Source organism: Aphelocoma coerulescens, chromosome 4 (genome assembly GCF_041296385.1).
Source record: "Aphelocoma coerulescens isolate FSJ_1873_10779 chromosome 4, UR_Acoe_1.0, whole genome shotgun sequence".
Classification (NCBI taxonomy): domain Eukaryota; kingdom Metazoa; phylum Chordata; class Aves; order Passeriformes; family Corvidae; genus Aphelocoma; species Aphelocoma coerulescens.
Genome location: NC_091017.1, coordinates 8,730,760 through 8,755,920, shown reverse-complemented (window position 1 = coordinate 8,755,920; position 25,161 = coordinate 8,730,760). Strand labels below are relative to the sequence as shown.

General features: G+C 38.3%; 2 long non-coding RNA genes across 2 annotated transcripts in view; both read right to left on the bottom strand.

Annotated features, from left to right (window-relative positions):
• LOC138108937 (uncharacterized) overlaps window positions 1–25,161 on the bottom strand; it is a 47,410-nt gene that overhangs the window by 4,822 nt on the left and 17,427 nt on the right. The gene's annotated exons all lie outside the window — the stretch shown is intronic.
• LOC138108938 (uncharacterized) lies at window positions 3,552–7,002 on the bottom strand. The gene is made up of 3 exons (XR_011150140.1): window positions 6,940–7,002; window positions 6,743–6,819; window positions 3,552–3,585 (listed from the first exon to the last, which is right to left on the bottom strand). It is a non-coding gene; the product is annotated as an uncharacterized lncRNA (long non-coding RNA).

Below are 25,161 nucleotides of genomic sequence, written 5' to 3'. Positions count from 1 at the left end.
GTTTGATTGCTTGCTTTCATGTCCTTGCCAGGAAATACTGGAAATTTATCTTTGACATGATAGAAAAGTACAGCTTTGTTGATATTAGCAGTTTTTATTTAGTCTTGTTAGAAGACATTCTTAACCTACTAGGAAAAAAAAAGCCTCGTCAAAACTCACTAATTAAATTACAAGCAAGGTAAGAGTGCATTGCATGACTTTATTCTACAACATTTCCAAGTTATTAACACTGCAGCATTTCCACTCAGTGTCAAACATCTACTTATTTTTGAATGAGGTCTTAGTTAAAATTGCCTTCCCGTTGTTGTTTTGTGGGGAAAGTTACGTTGTCCCTTAGAGATTGACTCTCCTCCTTCCAAACCTGGCATCTGCAAGTTTACAAACCACAACTACATCTCTTCTCAGCCAAGAGTTAGTAACAATCCCATTCTGTTAATACCATCTATTTAGAACATCTCTGCATGTTCATCAATGAATTCGTGGATACAGGCATTGACTAAAGTGCTAAGTGGGGGTAGGCAAGCCAGAAGATGCACTTCACTGATCTGACTGCTCATCGTGGCCTCTGGGCTGCTGTGCCACTGTCTGCATCTCCAAAGTAGCACACTAATCTTTCATTTGTCAGGGCTTTGAAGCATCTCTGACTACCATAAAATCAGTAAGCCTCGGAGGAAGAGGGAGTTTAAATTGAACCCAAGGAAGCCTTCAAGTGAGTTTTTGAAGCAGTTTAGAATTTATCAATAGGAACTTTTCTCTAGGAGATGCACCGCAGCACTCTGGTCAGGGAGGCAGTTCAGAAAGTCAGAGGAACGCAGGTACAGAGAATAATCTTTCCAATTTTACTTCTGTGTAGAAATGCTTCCCTTATTTGTCCAGTAAAGTCTAAAAGCATTAGTACCCATACTACCTATTTTGAATGCTGAGAATAGTTTCATTTATATTTTCAACTAATCCATTTTGAATGAAAGGTAATTTCCAGGTGAAAATCTAATTGCTCACCAAAGGATAAGGTGTCTGCCTATCAGGGATTAAATAACATGCATGCACATCCCACATGCAGCATTTCAGCAGATAAATGGATAATAAGATGTGGTTCAACAAAAGTAGTGCTTAACTCTGACAATCAACCTTACAAGGCTTTGAAGAGAAAGAAGCATCTTCCAACAATAAATGAAATCTTGGATCTCTCTTTCCCTATTGTCAGGGAAAAGACTTTGAGGTGTTTTGGTTGGGTTATTTCCAAAGGAGCTGATATCAGCGTCCTTTAAGGAAAAGACTACTGGGCTCATCTAGTTCTACTTACAGCAGTTTCTGCCTTCATACTGCTGCCTGCAACATGCCCAGTCAAACCTCCAACAAGAAAATGGAAATTGGGTTCAAGCAAATGGACAACACAGAGCTAATCCTCAGATCAGTCTCACACTGCCCAAGTATTAGGGTGTATCAAGGGGCAGCCACAAGCTTCCAACATCACCCACTGCAACGCACTAAGTCAGGCCACTGGCATCCCATTGATTCATCCCCTGGATAAGGTTCAAGAAGCCAGTTAAAAAAAAAAAAATCAATGTAGAAAAATTGAGGTTTACTTCCAGCCTCCACTGAAACAGATAAAAACTCTTACACAAAATCCTTACTTGATCTACCTATAGGTACCGTCATAATTATTTATGTTTTATGGTTGATTAAAAGTTCAATAGAAGAAAATTACTCTTGTCCTTAGAAATAATGACCATTTGAAAAGAGTAGGAGAATTTGGAAGTTTAGTAGATACATTTTGTCATGACAACACTTCAGTAAACAATCTGTAACTTTAAATTTAAAAGCTTTCATTTTAAAAAAGGTACCAGTTTTCAAGTAGCAAGATGATTAATTAACAGAACAGACTGAAAGCTACCAAGGAGTTATCCATATTCAGTAACCAAGGCATATATTATGATTGAGTCAAACATGTTACTCTGATCAACCCACACACATTCTGCATCTGTACAGAAATTCAGAATATTAGAGATTATTCACTATGGATGTAATTGATGAATTTATGCCTTCCTGGATTTAAGATTTAATATTTTACTAAAGATTATGTAAGTGGCTTCACTGCAGATACAGAAGACAAGGATGATCCTGTTGGGTCCCTTTCAACTTAGCTTATTCTGTGATTCTGTGTGAAGGTTTGTTTCTCTGGCTGTCTCAGGAATGCAGGTCACCACCCTGCTCGCTGAGGGACAAGGCTCTCTTAACAGTTATAGCTAAACCAGCAGGAATAATATATATATATATATATATGCGCTACCACTTCACAGTTCACAGACTGTTCCTGTCACCATTAGTCAGTATTTTTACAGTCAGTGAAGCTACTGGTATAGCAGCCTTCATAATTATCCAGCTTATAGTATTAGAAACATGCCCTTGTATACACCAGAAAATACTTAAGCCAAAAAAGAAAGGGGTAAATAACCTTGTTCTAGGACAGCAGAAAGCCTAATGTTCTTCATTTATAGGATGTTTTTCCAAGATCCAGCCATGGTTGAGAGATGACTGAGAAACTTTTAAAATGAGAAACAGAGTGGGTGTTGTGTGTCAACATCAGACATCTAAAACAGATCAACAGCACATACTCTATTCTTTTTTTTGACCATGCTGATGGTCCTCAGAAAAAGTGCACAATCATCATGCACCAACTTCAACTGGACTAAATCAGATGCCATCTGATAGAAGACTCAACTAGTCTGCCTTGCTTTTCTGCACTTTCTCTTCAGGTAATACGATTTCTGGTACCATTTGGGTACTAACTCCATAGTTAAACTTTTTGATTTTTAAAGGTAAGTTACCTGTCAACTGTCTTTTGCAGATAGATTAAATGGGCTCCTTTAACATGAATATACTTTGTTAGGCTACTATGAATAATACCACTCTAAAAATTACAGCAGGATGTAGTTACATCAGAATTCAAGAAAATAATAATAACTTCTAAAGGAACTGACTATGATTGCCAGTATTCAAATAGAATCACAGAATCACAGAATATTCTGAGTTGGAAGGGACCCACAAGGATCACCAAGTCAATTCAAGTGAATGGCCCATACTGGGATCAAATCCACAACCTTTGTGTTATCATGATTGTGCTCTACCCAACAGAGCTTTTGCTCTTATCTACTAAATATATTCATCTTCCAGACTTGCAAAGAAATCACAATGTTAATACATGGACTGGTAATTCTTCTGACTACACAACAGTACCTTAATCTTTTATCAGCATTTATGCTGTTACAATTATATTCAAAACGTATTTTTGCTCATGACTAATGTCTCAGAATGCTCTAATGATCAGAAAATCGTATCCTAAAAATATACCAGATCTCTTCTTTCATTTTGAAGTAATAGATCTCTATAACCTTTCCAGATAATAATTTAACTATTATGTAACAACATATTTGCAACAAAGTTCACCTTTATGAAGCAAACTATTCAGATTTTATTTTTCTTAATTATGTTTCTCTGGATCAAGACACATTTTAGAGGTTAATAAGATTTTGGTCAAGCAAGTGAACTACCTTGAGATCATCCTGAATGTCTGAATTTCTTGCCCTAAAGGAAGACAAATTAATATAATTAGGATATATACTCGTTATGTAAAATTATTTATGTGATTTTGTATGTTCTCTTTAGGAAGACTAGTAACGCTATTAAGAGGTTTCTTTTAAAGCTTATTTTATCATCTTCTAATACACAAGATTTTTTTTTAGATAAAATTGACCTGAGCAAGCAGTATTTGCACCAATTGTCATGAATTGATGCTTTTAACAGTTATAGACAGCTATGGCCTTTAGCTTCAACCCCTCCTGGTTTGCAGATTTGAATGATGTCCTTCAATATTTCTCTGCTCTACTTTGTGACAGTAAGAAACTTACCAAGTGTTAAAAAGCATCTTCCCTAATGTGAACAACCAATGGCAACTGCATAATCATTTTGACATTTGGAGAGTTGTTAACATGCTCACATTCTCTTTAGCATCTTGAACATGCTAATTATAAATTTCATTACTGAAGGCAAAAAAATCCAAACCAGTAAGCTCAATGCTTGAATTCTGCTGCATCTTCTTCTTACTGCATGATCACATTAGGATGATGAATTTAAGATAAAATAATGTACTGGCTTATACCTCTTGAGAGCACTACCCCGTTTAGGAAACATGATTCTTACTAAAAGTTACGTGAGACAAAGTCAGTGATATTCACATAGCAAATGGCATGACAGTTCCCTGGTGCCAAAGGTGATGTGCATCCTTTGCCAACTGCACACTGAAACTCGTGATGCCTCAAGAAAAGATTGGTGAGGACTCGTGCACACCCCACCCTTCCACTCACAAAGCCTCTGGGCAGAAGCACAGACCCGAGTCTGGAATTCCCAGTGTGCTATAGCTCTGCTGACAAAGATAAATCTTCTGTCTAGAACAGTGTTGCATTTTACCATATTCTACCCGAAACTCCTTATATGGGGCCTATTTTTCCCCTGGGTATCTGCCCTTAAGATTCTGTAACTAACTGATACATGATTAAATCATTAGTTCATAACTTACGATGTTTCTTTTTGCAAACTTGGCGAAGGGCACATTATCACAGATGAAACTGGCAACTTTACCACATGCTACTAAAATTACCTTCAGGACAGCCATTTATTAAAAGTTCCATGCCAAAACCACTTACCTCCTATGTATGCATATGAGCCATATATTTATATAAACCTGAATTCTGTTTTACCACATAAAAATTTTATGAAAATGTATCTTTTCTAGATTAAAACAATTTTAGAAAGCTATAATACAACCAAGCTTTTTAAGCAAGAGACAGACATGCACAGAAATGTGCTGTTCCCACTGAGTCATCATCAGCCAAGTGAGGTAGGATGGAGAGAAAACTGAGCAGAATCAGCTAATGTAAATCAATAAACACAGAAACGGGATCTTTTCCGTCTGAAACGGAAAGATCCTGTTAAGAAAAAGCAATCAAGCTCATCTCCAGGAACAGGAGGTTGGTGTTATTCTTTCTACTCTAGGCCTGAAGAAAAGCTTGCACAGATCTGGTGCACATAACCCCCAAATTTCTCTCACTGAGAACAGTCTTCTGCAAGAACAGTCCTTTAAAGAGCATGTAGGCAAATGTCCCTAGAGTTTCACTTTGGTAGGTGTCACTGTAAACCAAACAAGGTCAAACATAAACCAATAATCAGTATTCCATTAGAAACAATAGGGGCTTTTTAAGCACCATATTGACAACAATTTCATAATAAGCTATGTGTCCCCTTTAGAGGGGAGGCATAAATAAATAGCCAGGGCCAAGACAACATCTTATACTGTATCAAGTACAGGTTTTGTCTGGGGTAGAGTTAATTTTCATCACAGCAGTTAGTCTGGGGCTATGTTTTGGGTTTGTGCTGAACACAGCAGCAGTGTTTCTGTTATTGCTAAGTAGCACTTACACAGAGTCAAGGCCTTTTCCACTCCTTATCCCACCAGTGAGTAAGCTGGAGCTGTCCAAGGAGTTTGTAGGGGACACAGCTGGGACAGCTGATCCCAGCTGAGCCAAGGAATGTTCCATATAATGACCCATATGGCACCACACTCAGCATATAAAGTCAGGGCACCATTATGTGTGATGAAGCCCTGCTTTCCTGGGTTGGCTGAGCCCCTGCCTGCCCCTAGGAAGTGGTAAATTTATTCCTTGTTTTGCTTTGCTTACATGCACAGCTTTTGCTTTACCTGTTAGGCTGTTTTCATCTCAACCCACAAGTTTTCTTACTTTTACTCTTTTTTTCTTACTTTACTCTTTCTACTGGAGAAGAGTGGGCCAGGAGTGATGGGACTGAGTTACTGTTTGGGGCCAAACCACAACACTTCATTAAACTGTATCCCACAAATCAGCTTCTCTGTTGCTGCATTCCAACACAGAAGGACTGAATCATGAGCTGCAAGGGGAAATTTTGTGTTCCCTTTGGTTTTAAAATCCAGCTTTACTACATAACCAGTATATAGAGCTGATTGTTATTTCTTCTTATCTGCTAATTGCCACAGATTGTGATGATCTATTTATATCTTCAAAACTACTCCTAAAATGCACTGCAAAATACTTGCCTGAGGATTTTGAGGCCAAAAGTGATCAATCATTTGGCACATATTGTATTTTTCTGCACAACCAAATTATATTTCTGTTTCTCATTTTAAAAAATCACTACAGTTCACAGAGAGAAAAAAAATAAAAAAGGAACTATATGAGGAAATCTTTGTTTTTAAATCTAATATAAAAGGGAACAGTAACCAGCCTGCAGATTTAGAGTTATTTCCTCTGGATGTGGCAGGTATGCCCATTTTACATGGGCAGACTCATCTTCAAAGGGGCTATAGATGCCATTCTGAAGCAGTGCATTTCAAGCCTACAAAAGAATAAAGCGTTATGACTTTCAAGAGTGGATATCTATATTTAGCTGTGACTACTCCAGCTATGTTTGGAAGGTGACAGCCCAGCAGTACCACATACCAGTAACACAGACCTAAGAAGTGTTTGTCCCACTGAGCTGTCCCAACGAGCCTCCACGGACAGTGACTGCCCAGGGAGAGCACTGAGTCTGCTCCCGCAAGCAGCTCCCCTACCACCCCTACCACCCCTCTCCTGCACTCCTACAAACCAGTCACAGGTTGTTCTCTGGGAAGCATTCATGACAAGACCTCATTCCTTCTGCTACAACTCACCTTTATGACTAGAGTCAATCAATAGCACGGGCAGGTGCCCTTTCCTCCTAACCCTTATCCTGGTCACTGTGAGAATGCTGAAGACAAGGAAAGGATTAGTTACACAAATGGGATCACTTCTTGGTTGCTGCACTGTGCAAGTCTGAGAGAGTTTATGGCTTATGAAACAGAAGCAAGCAAAAAAAAAAAAACCCTACTCTAAATTTGCCACTGTGACCATTTCTTTGGGGTTTTTTTCTTCATTTCTCCTTTCTAAGAACCTGTTTGTTGTCTTAATGCTTCCATCACTTTTAACTGAGGCTTTCAAATTTCTCCACTCAGAGAAATGGCAAACACTTGACTTTGATTAGGAACATGGGGTTTGTAATTGTAATAGGCACTAGTATCTACTTAAGCAACAATAGCTGAATCTATTCAGCTATATTGACAGGAGAAGGTCTGGTACCCTATTTTACATACTTTCCTTTTCCCTTTTTTGCAGCTGTAAGGTTATAACAGGCATTTTTAGAGCTTTTCAATGAGAGAGAAAATGAGGCCTGCAAACAGGTCAGTAGTTCAAAATGCAAATTATCTTCATGTTTTGCTTTAGGTGATAGACTGACATTGTTTCTAAGGTAGTCTAGTTCTTACTCTGGAGAAAACAGGATGTGTAAAAGGCAGAAAATCACAACTCAAATGAGAATGAAGACAACTATTTTAAGGATGCAAAAGACACAGAACACTGATGCATTTTTATTACTGAAACATTAATTAAAACTCTACTCTCATACCACAGGGCTGAAGAATTACCTGATGACTTTACATTCTCAGAAACAGTCCTAGAAGCTTAACAGCAAACATGAAAAAAGTGGGCATTGGAGTTTCAAGCAGTCTTTGTCCTAACTTCATCATATAAATGCTAATACAAAATATGTCTCTCTACTAATAGCCCTTCAAAACTTTAGGGTGATTAATGGTGTAACATTTCATGTTACTGTTGTCAAGATGTTACTGTACAGATTCTGAATAAAATATCTGTATTTTTTATTCTGAAAGCCAAGAGACTTTGCAAATGACAGGATGAGATCTTTTCCCAGGAGCTGGTTTTGATAGCAGAAATCAGAGTCCTCCTCACTTCTTGTTCTACACTCATTAGCACTGTCAAAAATTGTTGTAGATGAAAAGCCATATTATTTTGTTCCTCCTTCTTTGGGAGGCCAACAAATCTTAATATTTAGTGACATGATCCATCCTTCAAATCTAGTAAATTTTCTTGTGCCTAATAAAACTGGGGGGGAGGCGGGAATGGAGTGGGGTCTTACAACTTTATTATGCCCACTGCACTGTAATCTTATTCACCTCTCCTCCACAATTCAGCACTTTTTAGCATGCTTTGTCTACGTAGGAGGAAGAAGTGCTTTGTTAAATCTATACAAGATTTGTTTATCTATAATTAACTTGGACAGAGTTTTCTATCTATACTGGATCTGGCTGGAACAGAATTAACTTTCTTCACAAAAGCCCATATGGTGCTGTGTTTTGAGTTTGTGGCTAAAACTGCGTTGAGGACACAACGTTGTTGTGTCTCTTTCTGAGCAATGAAGTGGACACAACAAAGGTGGGGGGGAAAAAGGCATTTTATGAAGCACCAAGGCTTTCTCTATTTCATACTCTCTTCACCTCCTTTCCCCAACAAATAGGTTGGGAGTAAGAAAGAAGCTGAGTGAGGACACAGACAGGACAGGTGAGTCAAGTTGACCAGAGGGATGTTCCATCACATCCAGTGCTCAGAGCTCACTGCCCTCTCCCAGTGCTCCCACCTTGAAACCAGGAAGAGCAAGAGCAAAACTGTTCATGGATCAAGACCAAAACTTTTTAAGAACTGAAGGAAAATGGAAGGTTGGAGGGGAAAACAGTCAAATCACTCAGCCAACCTTGGAAGCCAAACTCCCTCACCTTCCTTCTTCTACCTCAAGTTTTTTTGGGTCATTTGTTTTGATTTGTTGTTTGGTTTGTTTGTTTGGTTTTTTTCCCCTCCTTTAGTGTTCATCCATTTGCATTGCTAATAGTAGCAATTAACTGACAAAAATCAAGAATGCAAAATTGTCTCCAGTCAAAACTGAGATGATTGAGAATTATGCAGGCTATCATTTCTCTGTGGCACAGATTCTGCTTTTGCATGTGTGGGCTTACTGTTTACCAAGCTGTAGTTTTTACCTAGTACAAGGTTTGTGAAGGACACTACATTACATCTTACCACACTAAGGATTTTTAAAGGATAAGGTATGAGGGAAAAAGCATTTGATTCAGAAAGAAAGAAGTCTGAATATTCTTGTCTGTGTGATGAGATGGCAGAGTCAATCATCATCATCAGGCTCTTCATAACAACACCAAGGTCATTCAGAAGGAAACAGTGCCATTTGAATCTGATCTGAACAATCCCAAATACAGTTAGAAACCATCTTAAAATTGCATTGAGACCAATAGCCAAGCTACTAACAGTGTGGAAAAGCTGGTTCACAGCCATCTGCCTAGTGTGTAGCTCAATAGATTCTTGGGGATAGTTAAGGAGAAAACTCCCTAGGTACTACAGAATCAATATATTAAGCTCTAAACCAACTTACAGAATTTCTCAAAAATTGAATTGGAAGTCCACACAATGTATCAATTCATTCAATTCATCCAACCAAGCAAACTAATTCTTCCCTCCATTCACATGGTTTTTTTTTATGACCTCAAGCAAACGACAATAATTTGTCTGAAAAAATTATTTATTCAATTCAACTTAAAAACATTATCTCTCTCATTCTCATTTGGGCTTTCTCACATCTGACTGCTGCCAGATGTTACTGATAGAAGCAGACAGAACATGCCATCTGCACTGCTGAATGTCTCAGACACGTCCTAACAAGCTGTTGGCTTCATCTGAACATTAATGGCTGATGGCAGCATAGCAGGTGCAGTGGAGGACCAGTGGGAAATGTGTTGAGAAGCCCAGAATGGGCTCAGAATTTAAGTGTTAGATGAAAGTTGGGAGTTACAAAAAACTCCAGACTATTCAGTACAGATTACAAGACATTGAGAACACAGTTTCAATTGTGACTTTCATTTCCAAATAATCCTGCATGACGTTAAATTTTTAAACCAGAAAATCTTAGCCTATTGTATTTCGCAGAAGTAGGAAATCAGAAACATCATTACCAGGATATTTATAAACTGAAGTGCATGTTAATAGCTTGCTTGACATGCTGAAAAAAGGCCCAACAGCATAAATTGTGAGATAACAGGAGACAAATATGACTATATACACACTTGTACAAGGATAGACATTCCTTAGCTGATTTTAAAATACAAAGCTACTACAGATAAAGGGCATTCATTACACTTCTGTGCTATTTCTAAGCAAACTGTTCAGGTACAAGTGCACAAGACCCTACCCAATGTAAAACAAACAGCATAACAGCATAAAATCAAAACTTGGGGGGGGGGAGGGTTAATCACAATGTATAAACAACTTTCTTCTATGAGGTTGTATCTAAAGTCGATAAGCATGGAAAGAACAACTCACCTTATTCTTGATGCATCAATGTTATTTTTTATTATTGCTATCCTTCGATCCCTCTGTAACTACTATCACTTGTTACTTTGGTTTTTAATAATTAACCTCCTCCCCAGGATTTGCACTGAATTGTTTCACCACAATACGTCAAAGAAAGAGATGAAAATTTCAGTTCCTCTAAAAAATCATCAAATATATTCCATAGCTCTCTGGAGAAATACATAGCTGCAGACTTTGCTCTGGGAGTTTTTTAGTGTAAGAAGTCCAATACGTATAGCAAATCATATCTGAACTCTGCTGACATATCACCAAAGCCTCTTCATGCCAGCATACCTGTATCTATGGTGAATGAAATGTCTTTAGAGAATGAGTAAATGAATAAAACTAATCCCTTTTATTAGTTTTACATGTCTGAGATTAACTGAGACTGAGACTGACATGTCTGAGACTGTGACCTATGTGGGAAAATCCCAACTATGTCATCTGATATGCAATGTTTTCATTTCTTTACCAGCAATTGAACCAAGACCTACTCATTTCACACAGAGAAAACGGTTTGTTTTTAAAGATCAATGCAAATAGTTTCCTTAAAAGGCTGAAGTCGCCATAACTCACATTTCCCTGACCTTAGCAATTACCCAGCACAGCTATAAGAAAATAAGTTCACATCAGAGCCATAATTCTAAAGGTCTTTGTATGCCTACAGATCTTAATCAGAAAATGGGAAAGACATAGGTATAAAAAAAAGACAACACACAAATGTGATGAACAAAGTGATGTGCCTGATCATTTTTGCTCATTAAAAATTTAATGACTCTACCATTGCCTCTCAGTCCCTAAATTAAGTTCAAGTTTCTCTCAACACACCAGATAAATTCTAATGCAGACTACAAACTTTGTGCTGCTCTCCTGAAAAAAAGCAAAGTGCCAATGATAGAGCACCCACAGAATCCCCCACAGCCACCACACAGGGCCAGGGGTCAGCAGCCAGCTGACCAATGCCACCCCTGGGCACACTGCCAGCCGGGTCTCACATGATGAACAGTTGTACATGCATGTACACACTTCAGCTGCTACCACGAGCAACTTCAGACCAATCACTGAGATGTGTCACTGATGGACTAATGAAATTACCTGGTTTGCTTGGCTGAAGGGAAGGTGACGATCACACCCAGCTCCATCTGTCCGAGTGCTTCATCAACCAACACGGCACCAAAATGCTGGGGGGGGTCTCTGTTGAGTCAAACCCAGCGTTTTGAACAAGGGGGAAATAGATAATTAAACTCCATCACAACAGCTAAAAGGTTTGGAAGCCTTTCCTTGCTTTCCACATTTTCGTATTTATTTTATTAAACCTTGGCTGATACCTTAAATTCTATTCTGTACTTCCTTGAATATCAAAAGTAATTAAGGACTTCCATTAAACAAACAAGTAGGATTAATTTTCCTGTCACAGAACATCCCAGATATTCTCCAACTGGAACGGAGCAAACTTGTGGTTTGGGGTTTTTTCTTTTTTTTTTTCATTGGCTGGCGGGTTTTTTGTAAGTTTAAACTCCCTAAAGCTTTCAACTACTTTAAAATATCTCATTCAGTAACCTAAAGCTTTGGCTGCCTATATGCTTATCCATTTCTCAACATTTAATTGAACAGCACACACATTGAGAGGACAGATTGCTAATTCTTTAAATCACAGATAGATTTACTAATGCCAATAGCTCCATTAGAGTCAATGAAAGCATTTCTTTGAGGGAAGTTCATGGGTTTTGTTTACTTTTCTTTTTGGCAGATAAGGGTGAAACAAAGAGATTCATTAACTTCAAAATAGCTCCACTGAGTGTCAGGGATATGAAGTTGATCCATTGTTTAACATTACATTTTCTGACTCTTGCCTTTATTATCCTCTGAATAATTAAAACCCTTGAAAGTCTGTTCCATTAAACAACTAACTTTCACATCATTAGTTGCTTGCATAAATGAAAGGCCAAATGTAATATGAGCTACAGGTAGTTCTGAAAAAATGTTCATTTTTTTATATTGACACTCACAAACTCTGTCAACAGAGATCTATATAGCTTATATTATAGAAATACAGCATAAATAGTAGATTTGAGTTTAGCAGCAAAACGCCACTGCTATTAATTGTAACCTGATACTGAATTAAGGGATATTAAGCTCTTAAATTTTAAGATTTTTATGTTAATAACATTTGCTCTATTTCTTTCTGCATGCTCAAGTTATAGGATACTTTTAATTTAGCAGAAGTATAGAAAATATTTTCCTCCAATGGAATCAATATTAAGACAAATATCAATTATCATCTTTAGAAAAAGCTTGAGCCCAAATGAGCAAAGGCAAAACAGGACCTGATTCCTACCAAGGAACAGGATCAAACAGGAACAGTATTATTCCTTCTTTCTTCCTTAGAAAATCTTACAGTCTATATATCATCATTAGTGAAGTGGGAAAAAAAAAAGGGTACCAAAATATCATCCCACACTTTCTTTAATCATATAAAAAAGTCATCACATAAGCATTATTCATTCAAAAACTGTCTCATTTTTAACAGCCTGGGGCTAAAGGGAGATACAGATGGAAGAAAGTTAACAGAACAATCTACAGAGAGGAACTTGTCATGAAAAGTACTGTTTCAAAGGAAATAAAGGATATGGGAAAAGCATTCTGTACTTGATCCACTGTTAAATATAGGCTGGAAGATAGCCATTTATATGCATTTATTCCTATTTATATGCACATATATGCCTATTACTTCTGTAAATTTGTTTCCAAATCAAGCAGCTTTGTAGGACCATAGTTGCACTAAAAATGTGAGAAGGTTAAAGAAGTTTCCAGTGTGGCATTTTCCTCCCTCTGATTTACTTAAACAGTCCAAGTTATTGGATCTCTTTTTGCATGTTAGTTATGAACATTCTTCAACATAATTATCTTTACGGCTTTAAGAACTGTTGCAACATCTTTGAATATTTAACCAGTAGCAAAGATCTGGCTGTTGAGAACACAGCTGTGTGACATCTCCACTGTCATAGCAGCAATATGTGTAGTACCAAATCACATCATCCTTCCAAGTTCCATGTGTCCAAATATAGCCAAGGAAAAACCTAAACTGAAGGAACCAATGTTCAAAAGGAATGTTGCTGAGTAAAATATTTCATATGTAATATACATTTCACTATTAGAAGTGAGATATAAATCCCCTACTGCTGTCAAAGACTATCACAAAATCACTGCCAATCCATGCCAATGCTTATTGAAATCTCTGCTGTGCTACCAGCTCAGAGCTCAACATCTCATATCCTCTTTCATATCAAAAGTGACATTGTTGGAATAAAATCCTGATACTTCAGAGCGAGGTCAATCTACAAACCTCAACTATATACAGGTAGCATAATCTGCAATTATCTAGCCAGTGTCAAAATTTAGCCCTTTCGTTTAGAGACAAGATACTGGTCTGACTGGAAAGAACGATGTTTCAGGCAGTACAATTTTGTATCCTAAAAACCGAAGTTAAAGAAGACCCCTGTTAATGAGGAACACTTCACAGTATAATGTGCACTGGTTAAGAACAAGCATAAGCACAGAATAAGTTCCCTTCCCAGCTACTGCAGACAGTTTCCTAAAAAGCTACACCCAAAAATCAAAGCTGTGATCCTTCTGGGGAGATCCTGCTTCAGAAATCCTGATCCAAATCAGACATGAACTCACCAGTTGTCATTCTTCTTGGGTTTTGACCTCAAATTGCTGGCTGCTCTCTGAGAGGTCTTCCAAATATCATTTCACTGACTCTAATAACTAGTTAGATTACAATATATGCTCTGAAATAACAGTAAAACAAACTTACGGTGTTCATTGTTAGGTGCACAGGAGAAAAACTAAGCCTCTTTTCTGGCTTTTTTACTGCTACACTGCAGATCATAGCAGGATTGCTGGCATTAAAGGCCTGCTGATAATACCTGAAGCCTACAACAGCTTTTAATGTGCTCAACACTGTTGAGTAAACCTGTAGCAAAGAGATTCCTCACAGAGTTTTCTTCTTTTTTTGGCCCCATAAATTAGCTGTGGTGTCACTTTTCTAACACCTGTCTGTTCTTACCACCTGGTATGTTATAAATAATCTCTCTCAGGCCAAACTGTTTCATGAGTGTATCTTTTTAAGTATGACTGGCTGATTTGAATGCAAATTTGAAACGCAAGCATACCCTTCAAAAGTCCATACTTTGACACAGAGAGCATCCCCCCACACACACTTTTCTTGCCATCCTAACTAACCCTTCCAGCTGCATGGAAGGAGCTGAACTGAACAGTGTGTCTTAGAGCCAAGCAAAGAGCTGCTCAGCATGGTCTGCCTGAGCTGCACCCCAGACTATGCCAGTTGGAAAAATCAGAAACTTGCTGCCATCTGAATTTTAAGATTATATCTTGCTGCTAAGCTCCCCTTGATAGACCAGGGCAGCTACAGTATACAGAGTGCCTTGAGGGCAGAATTCTCTCAAAAACATAAAATTCTTTTTACCCTTTTTTCTTTTTTTTTTTTTCCCTTCTTTTTTTTTTTTTTTTTTTTTTTTTTGCCAATGCACAATATGGCAGCTTCAAGCATATCACCCATTTGAATATTACACCACTGAGCAGCACAAGATAGCATTCCCTTGCTGTGGCACTAAAATAAATTTGCTGAAGAAGGAAATAGCAGGAGATGAAATGCATGCTCCAGTTTCCAAGGAAAGCATGTTACTACCTAATACATGGTGAGGGGAGGAATAGTAAGGAAAATAAGGGAAAAAAAAGTACCCATTAGAAAGATCTTGTTCAAGTGGTGTCAGGGGAAGATCAGCAGGACTTGTAGTGATGTGCTGAGAAAATGCAGGTCATGCGAACTAAAACTGCCAAAGAGCAGCTTTCAGTGACATATCCAATTTCAGCGTTTACAATGCATGAACTATTAAATTCAACCAATATGACTCTTTGTGGCAGCCTTTTTCAGAGCTATATGCTGACTAACACTTTAATACAGAAGAGTATTTTGTTTACTTTTTGGGGTACATTTCTGAAGGAAAAGCACTAGCTTGTAGTACAGGCTGATTGAGACAGCGAGAAAATATCCAAACCCAAACTCTGTTTATATCAAGATTCCTATTCATCAGCTATCTGCCCACCAACATGACTCCTCTTTGTGGCATTTTCTTTGACACACAGGGACATAGAGGGTATAATTTAAAACTAGTAAATTAAGATTGACAGGCATTTTTGTCTCAACCAGATGGACAGTGCCATTAATAAGGGACCAAGTTTAGGGTTAAACATTTGTCTCAATAAATATTTACTTCTAGATTTAATGTATGCTGCTAATAATACAATGTTGTAATTATTTAAATATACCCCTTGTAGTGGTACAGGTTTGTCACAGGCTAAAGGGCTGGCCAAAAGCACTGCTCAAGTAAATGAGATTTTGACCATATCTGCCTGGCTCCAAGTGACCAGGTTAAGCCATTACGAGCTGGAAAAACAAAAAGAGGAATAAACATCATTGTTGGTAACTGCTGTCAGCATCACATTTCTGTAATATAGTTGGGGTGGGAATCCAGATGGGAAAAGAAACCCCAGAACAGTCACTAAGTGCCCTTACACACAGAAGCAGTCATCAGAGGGATCAGCTTGAGGGCCCTGCAGTCATTAAGGCCACTGACAATTTACACCAGCAATATAATCTTGAAAATCATTAGTTAAAACAACAGCTCCTCTGGGCTAACACCACAGACTGACTTCTGACACCCTGTAGAGAGCAGGGCCCTAGGTGAAACTGCTATGCAGTGGCCACAGCCATCGGCCAGGACTTATACATTAAGCTGCCAGGGTGAGCATCCTGTTCCCCTGGGTCTGTGGTGTCAGTCTGAACTGGACTGAAGAGAAATCACTACCCATCCACTGTCCCTGCCTCACTCAGTAAATATTTTTTCATGTTTTACAACCACCAAGTGGTGTAGGTCTGGTCTCCCAGCCCCTAAAACCAATCCCCTGTAACAAGTTCTCTTCAAAAAGCCATTAAAAGTTACTTTTAAGCGATATTTTGTCCTTAACTTCTTACTAGCAAGCTGTATTTAGATGGTAGACAGGAAAGAAACAGCAAAGAAGGGCTTGGAGCAGCAACAAACAATGATATTTTGCCCTAGTTCTTTTGTTTCCTGGTGTACCATTTGATGTGTCAGCAAGAATTGCAAGATGATATTACAATTGCACATTGTCACATCTGTCGAACCAGGTTACAGACCCACCAGCATTTACCACACTTGTGTCAACCATACAAAGTTAATTCCTGTGAAAACAATGGCATAAGCACAACAGATTTCACCAAGGTCCAGGTTTCTCTCTTGGAAGAAATGCGGTGCATGAGCAGAAGCCAAGAATCTGTAGAAAAGTAATTAGTAGTTCTAGATTTGCTGGGTTTGGGTTGGTTTTTAAGTAGCAATGGTTTTATTATTCACTTACTGGTTAACACATTAAGTGTGGTTTACTCAGAGGGTCAATTTGGTTTAAGTTTGGGTTCTGAGGGACAGTCTGCCTACCCACTTTTTTGGATGAAATTTTTTTCAATTACATCAGTACCTTATCTAAATCACCAAGCAATTATACAAACATTTGGGGTACCTTAGGAATGCAAGTGTGGGAAAGCACAGTTTTGAGCAGCACTTCATGAGAAAGAGTCCATTCCAGATTTTAATGACATTTCTAATATTCTCATTATCCTAAATTTTATTTCAATGCTGGGCGCATGTATTTAAGTACAAATATGGACTAGAAAGGTCATAGTCATTGAGTCTGTTCAGCTGTGGTGCTGAGAACTCCAAAATGCCCATAAAAAGTCACAGAGTTATCCCTATCCGTTCAGACAGCACATTTGTGAAACTGGCCCTTTATTTGGCACTCTGCACAAAGAAATGCTCAACAAAACACAACTTTTTCAATGGACTGTTCAGTGACTCGTGTCAGGCTAAATTAGGTTTTAATTTTTAGAAGGAGGAAAACTACCTGCCACAAGATATGGATTGGGAAGAGCTACCAGGATCAGTACAGAACCGCCTCTCCACCGCGCTACTCTTCAGGCTAATGGAATGCCATGCACCTCTTCCTAATCTTTGCTTTAGGAAATTCAGCAATTCTCCCACTGTGAGGCCAAGTGTCTGCCCCAAGCATCTTGCACCATGTTATTTTGTACTTGTCAATACTGCAACAACTCTTTTTACATCTTCTACTGGCCTAAATAAAACATCATTGTGCAGGGAATGCCCCAGGTCCTTTCAGCATATATTTGGTAGGATTCCCACCTCTACTTCCTCTCTTCAGTGGGGTCTGGTTATTACCAGCAACATGTTTTTTCCTCACTTCAGAGTATGTGTCCTGTTGAACAAAGAGTTGTTGAACAATACTATTTTACCAAAACACCTGCTATGACACTAAGACTGACAGAACACCTAGAGTCCATCATTATCTAATCTAACAGACTGATTTCCTTCTACTTCCACTTATCTTACTACGGTAACCTTTAACTTAAATACTTTAGAAGTTTTTTTTTTCTTCCCAATTAGTGTATAAAAAATTCACATTTTACATAATCATGTCTTTACTCTTATTGTCCCTCAGCTTGAATAAATAGTCAAGTGAATTCTTTTATTTTTTAGGATAAGACCACAGTTATTTTTTTTTAATCTCTTCGGAGTCCGAATGCAGAATAAATTTGTATGAGTTCTATTAAATACAAGCAGCAACTGTCACTCTTCCCCATGGGGACAGACTAGAATTGAACATTCAACCTATGGCCAAAAGGACGGCAAGAAAAAAAGCAGCAAAAGGTTATTAAGAAAGACTTATTCCATCAGGTTGGTCAATCTCCAGCCAAGCAAACCAGCCAAACTTGATCAAGAACTTAAACAGCGGTGGGAGGACCTCCAAAGCTGAGAGGGACAGAATCAGGTGCTTCAATGCAAACAAATGTTACCAAAGTTCCAAAGAAATCTGAGGCCAGTCTCTAAAAAAAGAGCTTACTTGGCAGACTGCTGGATTCCTGCTTCACACTGGAAACGTTGCATGTTCTCTCCAATTCTGCGAGAGTAGAAAAGACCAGAAAGTCCATCCTGTCCCGGGGCGCCGTTCTGAAGCCGCTTTATTCCCAAGCCGCCCGCTCGCTGCCCAAGGGCGCTGGGCCTTTGAGACGGGCCCGGGGCCAGCGCGGGGCAGTTCCGCGGCCGGGCCCAGCGGCTCGGGGGCTCTGGGGCTGGCGAGGGAGCGCGCCGGGAGCGCTGGGCTGCTCTTTGGGTTTCTTTGTGTTCCGGAGAGCTGGGAAAAGGTTCTCTTGCGTTTCTCTTGTTCTTTTTTCCTTTCCATCCCCCTTGCCTCACTGCCTCCCTTCCCTCCTCGCCGGTCCGGGGAGCCTGCGGGGTGGCCCCGGCTGGTCCGAGCCCGGGTGTCTGTTCCCTCTCCGGGAATTTGTTGTATTTTGAGATTTGGGGTTTTTTTTCCTGTTCTACCCTGTTTTGTTAGGTGTTAATAAACAGTTTGTTTTTTCCACATTCACTTGCTCTGACCCATTTGTCTCATTGGTGAAGGAAAAGGGGAGGCCCTTTTCCCTTCGGAGGAGACACTCATTCTGGAGTGTTTCCTCCTGAAGTGCTGTCTCCAAAACCAAGACAGATAAAAAGTTAGGAGAAGTGAGTAAAATAACTATAATTCATCCAAGAAACTGTTCTATGCCACCTGTTCTCTGCTATGCAAGCAAAGCAACACCAGCCCTTACTTGAAAGAGTATTACATGCTGAGCCCAGTGGAGTAACAACATTAATACACAGTTATCTTATTTAAAGTGGTCCATTTCAGACCCATTCACTTCAGACCCATTCATAAACGCAAGGCAATTATATCGCCAGCTGCAATTTCCCCAAGGAACACAGGAGATCACCAAAATGGAATGCCTGGAGAAACTGACACTCATGCAAGTAAGACAACCTAATACATTAAAATATAGTTAATATCATTCATACCATACAGAAAAAACTATTTGAACAAAGCACCTAGATAATGGCATAACACATTAGTAGCATGCACAAGTTTTTCTCTTCCACCCTAGCCTGTTAGGCACACAAGCTACACATAATAAAAACAGCAAATAATAAGAAGTTGGGCTGGCTCTACTAAGATCTTCACTCTTAAAAACTTCCAGGAAGTGTTAGCAGCCAGCAAGCCCTGTGAAACCTGCTGACACTGAGCAAAGTGACATCAGTTTGTACAACAGCAATTTAAAATCTCTTAAATTGTATGACTAAGTAGAATGCTCTAGCACTTTTGGCATTTGTCTACATAGACTGAAATATTCATGCAGATGGTCTTGACAAAGAAAGAGCACACTGAACTATCTTGGAGATACTTGGACATTGAAGCATTGATCGGGCAACACATAAAGTTAACTAACACCTCAGCGTTAAAATAATGCTGCTTCATCTAATGGCACAGATGGAGATTCACACTACTGCCACTTTAGGTGGGTGTGCAGTCACCCTAATGCAAGAACACACAAATCATTCACAGCCTATAATGCCTCTTGCTCAGCACAGCAATACTCGACACTCCCTGCTTTATGGGTACACGATAATCACATTTTGTACAGAACTGCTGGTGGTGTTGCTAACGAGGCTGCCTGTACTTAGCTTACAACTTTTAGATTTAGAGCAAAGAGTTGAGAACAGCACCCACGAAAGCAGAACATGGAAATCACCCCACATTTTTATATTAAATCCATGCATGCAATTAGCTGAATATGCTAAAACCAAAAGAGCCTGGGGGCAGCAAAATATTTGCGTTTTTCCAAGTAAATTTGGTAATAAAAATTGTTGTTTCATTACACAAACATTTTCTCTGCAACTGGAATGCATTGGCTTGAAAAAACTAAACCACAAAGTCTATGCTTTTTAGTGCACTTACAATTGAACTGCAAAAACAAACCAAAGTTTACCCACTTCTGAAAGGTGTTACTAATTTCTCCCATGGGCTGCACATTGGCCTGTCCTCTGCTTGTACAATGAAACAATAGGATAATTCCTCTGTCCTATTAAAAAATGCTGTTTCTGATCATACTGCTGATGAAATAGGAGAATGCAAATTCCAGTGTGACCACATTTATGCTGTCTGCATAAATTCAGAAGACCCTAAAGCTGATTGTAATTGCAGAAGAAGAAAGAGCTGTTTTTTTCCCCTGCTTTTTAAAAGAAATATGTCTTGGGTTCAGAGATGAGGGGGTGGAGTTTTCAGCATTATCTATTCAATTCTTAATTTACTTCAAATATACATGCACTTAGGACAGCTACAGGACATGCCTACAAATGAAAAAAATTCTTTATTGCATGTGAAAGGTAAACTTTGTCTTTGATTCACACCAACAATGAAAACTACCATGAAATTTCATTATAAGTGAAACTGACTTGTTTGTAAGAGCTAGAACACACATGAAAAAATGCCTTCTCAGTGGAAACTAAATATCAGCTGTATAAGTCTTAGAAGGAGCTTGAAAGAACCATGATTTTGAAAACTCAACTCCACAATAAATCAAATCAAAATGCCAACCCACAAACAGAAAAAAAATTCTTTTTTTTCTTCCCCGACACCAACACATATTTCTCAAAATACTTTTAACAGGCATATCCCTCCTCTAAATTATTTACCCACGCCTTTAAGCATTGGTAACAGAAAAGACTTGTAGTGTTTCTTGAGGTTTCTCTGCTACGTATTTATCATACTTTGGCAGAATCTTTTTTTTTTTGTGTATACCCACTTGTCTTTAATTTAAAAAGTACACACACATTTTGTGTATTATTTCCCCTAAAACAGTCTCAGCCAGTCTGAATCCAGCCCTGCTACTGCTGATTCAGAAGCACAGCTATTCATGCCAAAGGCTAAAACAATTAGATATGAACCAGATGAAATATCAGTGCTTTCCATTTCCTAAACGATGTTGAAGTGTTTTCATATCTTTGTGTGTTTATAGCTGCAGGTGCCCTATGCCTTAGCTGTAATGTTCCCCTCTGCCACTCTGACTTGTAACCATGAACACAAGGAACAGATTATAACCTTGATAGTCTGATTATCTCTGTCGTGTTTCTCTGTGCTACTCTATAATTTTACCAGTGACATCTTAATGCTGACAATGGGATGCATTTCAGCTAAACTGTCTAAACATTAGTTGTTCCAGAGAGGAAAGAGTTCCCAAGCATCAGAGTGTGAGGAAGACAAATTATCAGGTACTTACCAACACCAGACACGAGGCAATGAAGGAACATCATGCACAGAGACCATACAAAATAAACATTATTTTCACAGCCATAAGTTAGTTGAATTTCCTCAGTAAATGTAGATGTTCTTTCCAACTTTGAGCACAGCTGAAAAAATGGCCCCAATTTCTATTCATGCAAAATTCAGTGATGAGGCAAAAAATACACCAAGTTTGCAAAACTTACAACAGAACAAAAAGAAAATAATCTCTGATGACAACAGAAGGCAAACTGAGGATGCTGTGTTTAGAAGTAGAGGGAGTCTTAGCAAGGTCAGTTAGTTTCCATCACAAGTGCATGGAAGGGATTTTAGTTTTCTGAAAGCCCAGGTAAGGGAGGTGGATGTGCTCATGTCAAAAGAATTAAGCGTGAGAAGTTAAGTCTCTCTTCAGACCCAGAAATTTGATTTTTACTTGCTAATCTATTATTTTCTGAGCATACCAAGTACTTTACTTCTTCAGTGTCATTTGTAAAGCAAGGTTGCTGAGGAGACAAACACATGAAGCAGGTGTAAGGCTGAGCACATACCATGGATCCTTCAGCTTTATCTTTGGAAATTATTTCCTTATCCATTTCTCCCTGGAAATGATTTACTCATCCATTTCTGCTCTGGAAGCAGTGGATTTTATTTTCTAGTCAGCTAGCAGGGGATTGTGTGGTGGGTTTTCTGGTGCATGAATTACAGACTTGAAAAGGAAAATATTAATACTGCCAAGGAACACGTCAATATCAAGGAGCATCCAAGAAAATAAAATGCTTTAGCAACTTAATGAATTTAGCATTGTTCCTTTTCTTGTCTGCAGCTGTTAGAAAGAGGTGACATGAAGGAAACAGATTCTGAGAAACAAATTCTTTATAATTAAATTAAATATGAAGACATCAATGAAGGGGCATATAAAGATATTCAGAATTATATTCTAATCATTACATCAATTGTTTTAAGTATTTTGGAAATGATGTGTCTACAGAAGGAAATTAAAAGCTACGGAATGCATACCTGGTGGGCATCCTTGCTGGAAAACCAGGGATATTTTCCTAGAGCTTCTTAGGAGCAACTCTTATATGCACTTCAATAGAAGACTAAAAGACACCAGCATAAGACCAAAGGCAAAAAAATGGTGCCCAGTCTGCCGAAATAAGAAAAGTAGAAATGAGGTTGCCAGAGGAAGCTTATGTTAATATATGGAGGTATAACACAAACCTGCAGAGACAACAGAATTTGGAAACCCTTATTTTGACTTTTTTTTCAAATGGGAAAAAAAAATTTCTTTTATTCTTATCCCAAGAGAGAAACAGACCAGGAAAAAGATGAAAGCAAGTAGTTGAGCACTGGGTATAAAGGTAAAGAATGAGTATAGCCATTAGTTTTACTAAGTCTGAATTCATTAAGAAAATAAGTCTTTCATAAAAGCATTCCATAATATGTCCAGATGTTAAGTGGCAAGAAAAATTCACTGCATCGGTCCAAGTTTGAAATATGTTTGGCACTGTTGGTGAGGTAAATCATATGGCAACACTGTTGAATCACTTGATAATAGTTATTTGGAGAAGGACTGAGGGAACAAAAGGAAATGAGGAGTGGAATAGGTGCTTTGTGAAGCTCAACCTTAAAGAAAGTAGAACTTGATTTTGGATCACTGATCACTCAGGAAAAGGAGATAAAATAAAAACATCTATAGATCAAGATATTTTAAATCTAGTGGCATGTTTTGAGAAATGATCATTAAATCTCAAGTAGAAGATATGATTTATGTAATATATATATTATTTTTATATTCTAAAAGATTCTGAGGAAGCTATTATATAAGATGAATTTCATTGTTTACAAGGAAAATTTGCAACTGTACTAGAAATAAGATGCACTAGGATAGATTCGAAAAAAGGATTTTGGCATCATTTAGCCCACGTCACATCTGTTATAGATAGGTAATAAAACCAAAGCTGAGTCCCAGAAAGTAAGTGTCAGCAACATTTCTAGAATCAGTATCAGCAAGTTCTAGGCTGCAGAAAGAAACCATACTGCAAGAGATTCAGACATCAGCAGAAGAAAACCTTACCAAGAGGAAGCGGGATTCTCTAAGTCACTGAGGCTCAAACCTCTTCCAAGGGCTAGTTTTGTGTTTTTCCCAACAATTCTTTAATAAAAACATGCATGTGAAATGAAAGTGACTTTTTGATTTGCTTTTCTGGAAACAAAGAATCATGGCTTTTGAAACAGCAAAATAAATCAAAGCATGAATTTGAATATGAAAATTTGCATATGTAAAACTGATATTAAAGAAAAATACAATAATTAATCTTCCCTTTGTCTCATAATGAATGAAAGAAGTAGGGGCTTTAGAATCAGGTCAGCAGTATGCTATTTATATAGCAACAGGAGGACACAAGGATGCAACATTGGTGGGCAAACAGAACAAGTGAAAACAAATCCAAGTTCTCTTCTGAACTCCTCATGGAACTCTTGTAGGTGTCCACCATGCTCTGAAGAACAGCAAAAATCAGAATGTCTGAAGGAGGAAGAAGCTTCCTCTTAGAAACCTTAGGAAAAAAAAATTCTTTTATGCAGCCTTTTGTCTTAAGCTCAGATACCAAAGAAGGAAGCAAGAAATTAAAGAAATCCCACATTTTCTAGCTCTTCCTACAAAACAATCTCTTTCCAAAGGCAGAGTGACAAACTGAGATGTTAATTCAAGACGACAATCTTCCAAGTACCTGAATCACCAGTGTAATACAAGAGTAATTCATCTGAGTTTGGTCACTCTTCAGTCTCTTGGAAGAGCAAACCAGCACTTCACTCAGAACATGTTTGACTGGCAGAAAAAGGTCTTGTGCAACAAGAACATTAAAATGCTATTAAAACATTCAAGACAGTCTTACATGAGACATGTAAAAACCAGGAGCTCATAGCAGTGATTTATTTACAAAAATATCAAACCCCCCTTACTATGAAAAGTTCTAACTTGTCTGAACTAAGGCAACTTTCTTACATAGCACCACCTTGATCAACTACCCACGTGGAAGAATTACAGTCCCAAGAGAGATTGTCGGGGCTGATTGCATTCAGTTCTCTGAGAAACTGAAGCAAACATGTCAAAGATATGCCAATTCTGAAGTATTAAATTTTTTCAGAAATAACCTATTCCTACACTTCTGGAGCCTCCATACCACTTTCTAATGCCCCCTCTGCTTCTGCTCTTTAGTATTTTTCTTACAGCCACTAATTAACACACCAAAGTGTAGCAAAATTGACAGGTAAATTATCCTTTAAGAGCATTAAAAATATATTGTAGATAAACAGTTATATGAAAGTATGTTTAAGTGATGATTTTTTTCTGTAGTAAGTCATAAAAAGTATTTCTAAACATCTACATTGCAAATTTGCATCCCACCTTGAGTTATCATTTTTAAAATTTCTTTCACATAACGTACCTTTTAGAGTAACAGAAAGCTTCCTTTCCTCCTTCCTCATACACTGCCTTCTAATACCAGCAGGACCCAATATACCAACCCCTGCCTGCACCTGACAGGAACAGCTGAACCTCTATCAGCTCATT